Raw genomic sequence first — 10,325 nt, forward strand, 5'->3', positions numbered from 1 at the left:
ACATAGGACTGTAGCGTTTGTTTGTTTCGTTTTCGTTTCGATGTCGTCTGTTACCTGTACGTAAGTTTATGTTTAGTTATGTAAGTTTATGTTCAGGTCTCGTCAACGTCGTTTTGTTATTTTGTAGTTTTGCAAGTGTTTGTTTCGTTTCGTGTTTCCATCTTTATCGTTGTTTAATAAAGATGGCTTATTTCCCTGAAGCTGCGTTTTGGTCTGAGGATCCTTCTCTCCTCACCTCGTCCGAGGATGAGGAGAGCGTCACCCGTTACAGAATCACCCACCAACACGCTAAGACCAAGCGGCAAAGGGAAACTAAACGGAGTAAGGGACAGGAGAGAAAGGATTTCTGGACATGGGAGCAAATAATGAATGGAGAAGGTCCCTGGGCTAAGGCAGGAGAAAATCGCCGTCCCAAAGCTGAGCTGGAGGCACGGAGGAGAGCAGAGGCTACCGAGGAGAGGAACCGGAGCTATGAGGGAACGCGTCTGGCACGGAAGCCAAAAAAGCCCGTGAGTAATTCCCAAAAATTTCTTGGGGGGGGGCTAGGAGATAGTGGGCCAAGGGCAGGTAGGAGACCTGCGCCCACTTCCCAGGCTTACCGTGGAGAGCGGGAGTACGGGCAGGCGCCGTGTTACGCAGTAGAGCGCACGGTGTCTCCTGTACGAGTGCATAGCCCAGTGCGGGTTATTCCACCTCCCCGCACTGGTAGGGCTAGATTGAGTATTGAGCCAGGTGTCATGAGGCCGGCTCAACGCGTCTGGTCTCCAGTGCGTCTCCTCGGGCCGGCATACATGGCACCGGCCTTACGCATGGTTTCTCCGGTTCGCCTACATAGGCCGGTGCGGGTTATTCCACCTCCCCGCACTGGTCGGGCAACCGGGAGCATTCAACCAGGTAAGGTTGGGCAGGTTCAATGCTCAAGAGTGCCAGTACGCCTCCACGGTCCGGTATTTCCGGCACCACCTCCCCGCCCCAGCCTAGTACCTACAGTGTATACACTACGCACTAGGCTACCAGTGCGTATCCTGAGCCCTGTTCCTCCTCCACGCACTCTCCCTGTAGTGCGTGTATCTAGCCCGGTGCCTCCAGTTCCGGCCCCACGCACTAAGCTACCAGTGCGTCTCCAGAGCCCTGAACCCACTGTATCTTCTCCCCCTACTAATCCTGATGTGCTTGTCCTCAGCCCGGTGTCACCAGTGCCGGTACCACGCATCAGGGATAGAGTAGGCTTTGAGAATACAGTGTGCCCTGTCCCTGCTCCCCGCACTAGTAGGAAGGTGCTTGTCATTAGCACGGTGCCTCCAGTTCCGGCACCACGCACCAGGTCTACAGTGCGCCATATCCGGCCAGAGCCATCCGTCTCCCCAGCGCCATCTGAGCCATCCGTCTCCCCAGCGCCATCTGAGCCATCCGTCTCCCCAGCGCCATCTGAGCCATCCGTCTCCCCAGCGCCATCTGAGCCATCCGTCTCCCCAGCGCCATCTGAGCCATCCGTCTCCCCAGCGCCATCTGAGCCATCCGTCTGCCAGGAGCCTGCAAAGCCGCCCGTCTGCCATGAGCATGCAAAGCCGCCCGTCTGCCATGAGCCTACAGAGCCGTCAGCCAGACAGGAGCCGCTAGAGCCGTCAGCCAGACAGGAGCCGCTAGAGCCGCCAGCCAGACAGGATCTGCCAGAGCCGCCAACCAGACAGGATCTGCCAGAGCCGCCAACCAGACAGGATCTGCCAGAGCCGCCAACCAGACAGGATCTGCCAGAGCCGCCAACCAGACAGGATCTGCCAGAGCCGCCAACCAGACAGGATCTGCCAGAGCCGCCAACCAGACAGGATCTGCCAGAGCCGCCAGCGAGCCATGAGCAGCCAGAGCCGTCAGAGCGCCATGAGCAGCCAGAGCCGTCAGAGCGCCATGAGCAGCCAGAGCCGTCAGAGCGCCATGAGCGTCGAGAGCCGTCAGCCTGCCATGAGCGTCGAGAGCCGTCAGCCTGCCATGAGCGTCGAGAGCCGTCAGCCTGCCATGAGCGTCGAGAGCCGTCAGCCTGCCATGAGCGTCGAGAGCCGTCAGCCTGCCATGAGCGTCGAGAGTCGTCAGTCAGCCATGAGCTGCCCTTCAGCCTGAAAAGGCTAGATACCCAGAACTGCCCATCAGTCCAGAGCTGTCTCTCTGTCCGGAGCTGCCTTTCAGTCCGGAGTTGCCCCTCTATCCTGATCTCCCTCTCTATCATTTTCTACCTCTATATTCTTATCTATCCCTCTATCTTGATTTATCTCTCTGTCCCGGTGTTATCCTTATTAAATATATTATTAAGAGAATTGTGTGGGGGAAAAAAGAGGGTGGACATTCTTGGAGGGAGGAAGTTAGGATGGATTATGGTGGGGTGGGAACCGCGCCCGGAGCCTGAGCCACCACCGTGGTTAGATGCCCACCCAGACCCTCCCCTAGACTTTGTGCTGGTGCGTCCGGAGTTCGCACCTTGTGGGGGGGGTACTGTCACGTTCCTGACCTATTTATGTTAGTTTTTGTGTGTTAGTTGGTCAGGACGTGAGGTTGGGTGGGCATTCTATGTTATCTGTTTCTATGTTGGTTTCGGTTTGCCTGGTATGGCTCTTGATTAGAGGCAGGTGGTTTGCGTTTGCCTCTAATTAAGAGTCATATTTAGGTAGGGCATTCTCACTGTTTGTTTGTGGGTGATTGTCTCCTGTGTCCGTATGTTATGTTCGTACCACATAGGACTGTAGCGTTTGTTTGTTTCGTTTTCGTTTCGATGTCGTCTGTTACCTGTACGTAAGTTTATGTTTAGTTATGTAAGTTTATGTTCAGGTCTCGTCAACGTCGTTTTGTTATTTTGTAGTTTTGCAAGTGTTTGTTTCGTTTCGTGTTTCCATCTTTATCGTTGTTTAATAAAGATGGCTTATTTCCCTGAAGCTGCGTTTTGGTCTGAGGATCCTTCTCTCCTCACCTCGTCCGAGGATGAGGAGAGCGTCACCCGTTACACTACTATTATTCTGACATTTCACATTCTTAAAATAAAGTGGTGATCCTAACTGACCTAAGAAAGGGAATTTTTACTCTGATTAAATATCAGGAATTGTGAAAAACTGGGTTTAAATGTATTTGGCTTAGGTGTATGTAAACTTCCGACTTCAACTGTATATACAGTGCATTCTGAAAGTATTCAGACCCCTTGACTTTTTCCACACTTTGTTACATTACAGCCTTACTCTAAAATGGATACAAGCATTGTTTCCCCTCATCCATACCCCATAATGACAAAGCGAAAAGTTTTTAGATTTTTTTTTGCACATTTATAATTTTAAAAAGATACCTTATTTACATCAGAATTTAGACCCTTTGCTGTGAGACTCTAAATTGAGCTCAGGTGCATCCCATTTCCATGGATCATCCATGAGATGTTTTTACAACTTTATTGGAGTACACCTGTGGTAAATTCAAATGATTGGTTATTATTTGCAAAGTTACACACCTGTCTATATAAGGTCCCACAGTTGACAGTGCAAAAACAAAACCATGAGGTGGAAGGAATTGTCTGGTATACTCAGAGACAGGATTGTGTTGAGGCACAGATCTGGGGAAGGGTTCCAAAACATTTCTGCAGCATTGAAGGTACCCAAGAACACAGCGGTCTCCACATCATTCTAAAATGGAAGATGTTTGGAACCACCAAGACTCTTCCTAGAGCTGGCCGCCTGGCCAAACTGAGCAATCGGGGGAGAAGAGCCTTGGTCAGGAAGGTGACCAAGAACCTGATGGTCACTCGGACAGAGCTCTAGAGTTCCTCTGTGGAGATGGGAGAACCTTCCAGAAGGACAACCATGTTAGCAGCACTCCACCAATCAGGCCTTTATGGTAGAGTGGCCAGACAGAAGCCACTCCTCAGTAAAAGGCACATGACAACCCCCTTGGAGTTTGCCAAAAGGCATCTAAAGACTCTCAGACCATGAGAAACAAGATTCTCTGGTCTGATCAAACCAAGATGGAACTCTTTGGCCTGAATGCCAAGCGTCACGTCTGGAGGAAACCTGGCACCATGCCTATGGTGAAGCATGGTAGTGGCAGCATCATGCTCTGGGGGTGTTTTTTAGTGGCAGGGACTGGGAGACTAGTCAGGATCGAGGCAAATATGAAGCGAGCAAAGTACAGAGAGATCCTTAATGAAAACCTGCTCCAGAGCCCCCAGGACCTCAAACCAGGGTGAAGGTTCACCTCCCAACAGGACAATGACCCTAAGCTCACAGCCAAGACTACACAGGTGTAAGGACCGACGCTGGATAAGAGAACCAACTACAGGGAGTGAACATTTAATGGAAAATGGACATCAAACAAAACAAGAAGAGTGTCTGGACGGGGGGAACAAAACGACATGACAACAATAATGCTGACGTAACAGCACCTACTAACGTAACAACACCTATTAAGACAGAGGACCGAGCAGCCCAGTTTGGACAGGACCCGATTAATGCAGGGGATTACCGGGGCTGAAGCCCCTGGGGCCAGGCCTGTGGGGTGCTCATGAGACATACTTTATTTTTTTTTAATAAAGGAATAGTATATATTATACAGCACCAGTCAAAAGTTTGGACACACCTACTCATTCAAGGGTTTTTCTTTACTTTTAATAGTTTCTACTTTGTAGAATAATAGTGAAAACATCAAAATGATGAAATAACATATATGGAATCATGTAGTAACCAAAAAAGTGTTGAACAAATCAAAATATATTTTATATTTGAGATTCTTCAAAGTAGCCCCCCTTCCTTTGATTACAGCTTTGCACACTCTTGGCAGTCTCGCAACCAGCTTCATCAGTGTTCAAAGCTGTAATCAAGGCAAAGGAAGGCTACTTTGAAAAACCTCAAATATAAAATATAATTTGATTTGTTGAACACTTTTTTGGTTACTACATGATTCCATATGTGTTATTTCATAGTTGTGATGTCTTCAATGTTATTCTACAATGTAGAAACTAGTCAAAATAAAGAAAAACCCTTGAATGAGTAGGTGTGTCCAAACTTTTGACTGGTACGGTATAATATATACTATTTCATCCAAAATTTCTAAAACAACTCAATGGTAGCTATTGATTACAACAAAATGACATACAATTAAAAAAGTAAGTAAAACATTGAGTCTAATAAAAAAGTCTAACAAAAAGTGAAAACTCTGTTTTGAGGTTTGGCCAGCCAGAAAAAAAACTAGACATCTGGGTTTGGTCAAACAAAAAGAAAACCTTCAAAAATACATTTGATGGCCTCAGTTAGACGTTGATGTGTATAGACAGGAGGCTCCAATGAGAAAGCCAGTCTCTAAGCGGACCTGAGCCAGATGTGACGTCCAGATGAGACGTGGCGTGGTGAATGGTCCACTGCACCCTGCATCTCAGTGCACCCTGTCTCTCAGTGACCCTCAGCTCCTCAGGGTGAGGCGAGGTACATGTGGACCTTCCATCCAGCTCCAGCTGCAGAGGACCACATGTGTTCAGTGTAAAGTCTGCCACCAGAGACCAGGAAGGAACCAGCCAATCCAGAGCCCCCAACTAGACCCCAGGTGAGCTCTGGCCAGCCAAACACTGGGGTGAAATCTGGAGAAGGTCTCACAGGGATCGTATACACAACACTTCTGCAGAACTCATCACTTGCTGCCAAATCTTGTTATACTCCCATTCATGCATTTTAAGGACTATGGTATTGAGTATTGCTTGATTACAATACTTATGTCAGTATATTGAGCTATCACTGTCTGTATGTACAACAAATATATATATTTTCAAATTAAACCCCAGCAACATCCATACCTGACCACATTTTAAATATAAAATCTAACATTTACAGTTGAACAAAATATAAAATAAAAAAAATCTGATCTACAAAAAAGCAGATTGTGGGATCAGCATCTTTAAGGGTTGCTGTGGTGCTGCAGTGAGAGGTCTCTAGATTGAGCCCATGTAGCCAGACTTCTCACAGACATGACCACTGGCTGAAGCCAACTGTCTGAATGAGGCAGGAGAAGACAGGACTCCCCACATGGAGAAGAAAAGAAAGAAAGGGAAAAAACTAGAGGAAGGTTTTCAGCAGGCAGCCTCCAGACAGAAAGGCTCTGGAGAAAACACCAGAAAGCCATTAACTAACCACAGTATTATCGTGATCTATTTGCTGGAATGAACTACAGACAGCTAATGAACTAGCTTTAATGTTTTTTTTTTTTTTTTTGCAGAAATGCACCAGTGAGAGCTCATGCTTGTACAAAACAGCATGACAGATCAATGGCTAAATTCCTAAATCAAGGGAAAAGGTTATTCTCCGTCTCCCTGGGATCCCCCCCCCCCCCCCCCCACATATCGAAAACCCTCCCCTACCAATTTAAACCAAACAAGTCTCTTTCCCCCCCACTCCTAATTAAGAGAGAGGCGATAGGGCTTTTTTGTCTTCTTGGTTATGCTTGCAATGTTAGTGTGTGGAGTGTGAAAACAGATCTGATGGACTGGTGCCCTCAGCTCTCCCTGATCAGGCTCCAGCAGGTATCCTCAATGATTGACAGCCCGCAGGTCAGCCGCCCATCTCTCAGACTGTTAGAGGGTGGGCGTTAAAGAGATTTGGAATGCCTGGGACCCTGATTGCTTTATTGCTTGCCTGTCAGAACCATTGTACAGCTCTGTATTATTAGGGCTTGCCATCTCTCACCGTCTGGAAGGCGTCGCGTCTCAGCTCTGCATAAAGAACCACCGCCACACTATTCAAAACCCTCTTTCTCTTTGGCTCAAAGAAAAAAGGCACAGATTTTTCCACAGAATTGCTTGTGTTGGTTTGTCAGATTGTGTCACCAAAGTGTCTCCTGGGAATGGGTTTGATGGCAATGTGCAATATCAAACTGAGATGTAAGATTCTGTTTTGTTTAATTCATCACAGCCATATCTACATTTGCGTTTTCCAAAATGACAAACTTGAACGTGTCCATGACTTACCTGATATAATCTCTGATTACCTCAAAACGAAGAGATATGCAATTTGCTTTTAGTATACTATTTACATAAATCCATGAACTATCAATATTACAATAATTTTGCTTATATGCACTATCAACAAAAACGATCACAAAATCAACATTGTCCTGTGTGATAGCCATGTTGCCATCCAATGCCAAAACACATATGGATTAAAGGAAGACTATTTCATATTATATTTGTATTATCCCCATACAATTGAGGCAATTGAGACTACTGAGGCACAAAAAAAAGTCACCCTGGCACACAAAATAAAAAGCCTCTCTAGAAGCACCACGCGACAGTATTTGCAATATAAGGAGCATATAGTGCAGATAGTAAGTAATGTACTGTATGATTCACTACGTACAGTACCTACCTGGTTTACAGACTGTACACATAACTTATGATTGCTGTTTTGGTTAGCTGCTCTGAGAATATGATAACCACAATCACTCATCCTGAGGATAGGTTGGTAGGGGACAGTGAACACAATGCTGTACTGACTATGCTTACTTGCAGCACATTGTGCAATGTAGACCGCTTCAGTGGTTTGGTCTGAAGTAATGTTTATCATTAAATTTTTTCATTTGACATAGCCTGTAATCATGGCAGGTGCTACTGATTACATTTGAGAGATTTGTCTCTTTTAACTCAAATGTTGCGAACTAAAATGCTGCTTGGGGGCCTGTCCAAACAGTAATTTCACTCCATTGTTCTGCTCTTAGAAATAAAGACTGAGTGTAGAGTATAAGAATTGGGATGATAGTACTGCTGCCTAATTATGTTAATTTACTTTTTTATTTATTTTTCCTCTTCTGCCAGCTGTTACATTTTTGAGAGACCAATCAAATCCAAAAGTAGATCGCCTTAGTCCAGCATTTAAAACCTTTCCTCATCAGGATTGGGTAATATAAAAAAGGGACGTTTGAGTATATCAAATGAGCCTATTTACCGTCTGATCTTATAGCGCCTTCTCTACCACAATATAGAATCCCTTTTGTTCTCCAAACAAATATACACTGGTACGGTCAATGGTGTTTCTATAGACTTCCCCAGTTGAATATATATTTTATTTCTCCTAATTCCCCAGGCCAAGATGACAGGCTGACAGGTTGTTGAAGGTCATTGGAGCTGTGGCTCCAGGTCCCTCTGGAGCCCAGGCGATGGCCAGGCAGCATCCCAAACGCTCCCGCCTGCTCCAGGCCACAACGGAGACAAGCCCACGGGGAGGCCATGTCCCTGTCTCCGTGGAGACGAGGAGACGGGCAGGCCACGGCTCAGACTCACACCTTTCTGGTCAGCGCCTCCAAGTCTCAGAGGAGACCAGCCCAGCCTAGCAGCAGCAGTCACACACAACTTGTCCACCCCCCCCCCCCCCCCCTCACCCTCTCTTTTTGTTGTCTTCTTTAATGCCAGTACAAGTACATAGTGAGACGCCCCACCTCCAGTCTGACCTTCCTGCCCTGGCAGCACTACCCCTGTGAGGCCTGCTGGGAACAGTGGTGAGATGTGAGATGAGACCTGCGAGTGTGGGCAGGGCCTGAGAGGGGATGGGACGCTCTGGGACAGCCCACGCTGTCTGTGGATCATGCTCCATTATGTTTGTATCGGGTGTGTGAATCCATGATTCCCAAATGCCGCCTCCTTAAAGATGTTTTCAATTCATTTCAAAATTGGCTGTTGCTGTGAGACAGGCTGGCCTAATTCAGTTCATTATCCCTGCTGATATACTGTATACCCCCACTTTCTGTTGGTATTCGTGTCATGTCTTTGTCTCTTATTACATCTACAATGTAATACTTTGACTGTGTTGTGTATCAAATACAGTATTGAAATGTGTTTACAATGACAGACCGCTTTCTTCAATCCATGTTCACAACAGTAGGCCTATTGATTTTGAGCAAGCCACGACTCTGTTCTTCTATGTCCTGATCTGAGAAATAACTGTTAACCCCTTCATCCCTTTACCCCAGTGTGTCCTTACTGGAAGCCATATTGATTTGGTTTTTGGGAGCGTCCTCCCATTGCCCATGCCCTTTACCCCTGAGACTCATCTAATTGTTTATCTCTGGACACTTTCCTGTCTTCACTCCCTTCTGTCTCATTATGTGCCAAGATTTGACAAGTCAAGTCTCCCCACACTCTCAAATCTCGCTTTACAACATGTCGCTCGGCAGAACACTACAGATGGCTTGCTTCTCAGCAGACCCTCCCACATGGAACGCTACAAACATGACAACACAAAACACTTGCTAAAATACACAAAGATCGACACATAACCACCCACTATGGACCTGACTACACACACGTCACAAAGACAAGCAAACACAACCAGATCCCCACACAGTAATTGCAGACACATTGATTCTACCATAAATGTGCTGACAAACGTTGAAGAACACTTGATACTTGAAAAGGAAAACTAGAAGGAGACCTTTAGTTAATGTTGGCAATACTGATATTGAAATAACAACACCACCAGCTACTAGCCAGAGCTACTTTGTTACATATTCTGAATGATATTATTCTCCACTTGTAACTGTCCAACTGTCTCTCACTAGGCACAAAGGGAACATCTGTGTTACAGGCTGAGTCTTTTGACTAGCGTTCTTATCCTTTCTTTTTTAATTTATTGTTTTCTCACCAGCATTCCAAACACTTTCAGGCCCAAGGAAGCCCTCGGTCAGTATATATCAGTGAGTTAACTGCACAGAAGAGGGCTAGATCAATAAGCACATTCTCTGAGAGGAGCCAGAGAGAGAAGAGTTGGAGGCAGGCGCTGGGGAGAGAGGCAGGGAGCAATCAGAGCTCTGTGGATCTGTGTAGCTTCAGGAGCAGATCGATGCTCTGACAGGAGCTCCGCTTTGTTCTCTCTCTCTGCTCAGATGTTACACGTGCTTTACATGATTGCTTAAAGGTTTTTGTTTGCCTACTTGCGTTTGTTTGTTTGTCATTTTTTGTTCTGTCTATTTAAACTATTCCCCCGTTGTCCATTTTGTTAGTAAGGTAGTGGACTAGGCCATGTCCGTGTATTTATCATTGAGTATGACTTACATAAATAACAGATATATAGATATTTAGATTGTGATCATTGTAAAAAACTGCAACACAATCTGCTATTCAAAATTTCAGGATATATAACATAATTCACTACATCACAATTAGCTGATTTCTGCATTCTCTCCACAACGATTCAACACAAGTTAATCCTGTTTGTAGAACTACGAGTTCTAAATATTGATGAACAATACCCAGGCTCTCTATATCTCAACAAGGGAGTAATGAGTCTCAAAAAGTGATTGACGCTTGTGTGTAAGTACCCACACAG

Source organism: Salvelinus fontinalis, chromosome 9 (genome assembly GCF_029448725.1).
Source record: "Salvelinus fontinalis isolate EN_2023a chromosome 9, ASM2944872v1, whole genome shotgun sequence".
Taxonomy (NCBI): domain Eukaryota; kingdom Metazoa; phylum Chordata; class Actinopteri; order Salmoniformes; family Salmonidae; genus Salvelinus; species Salvelinus fontinalis.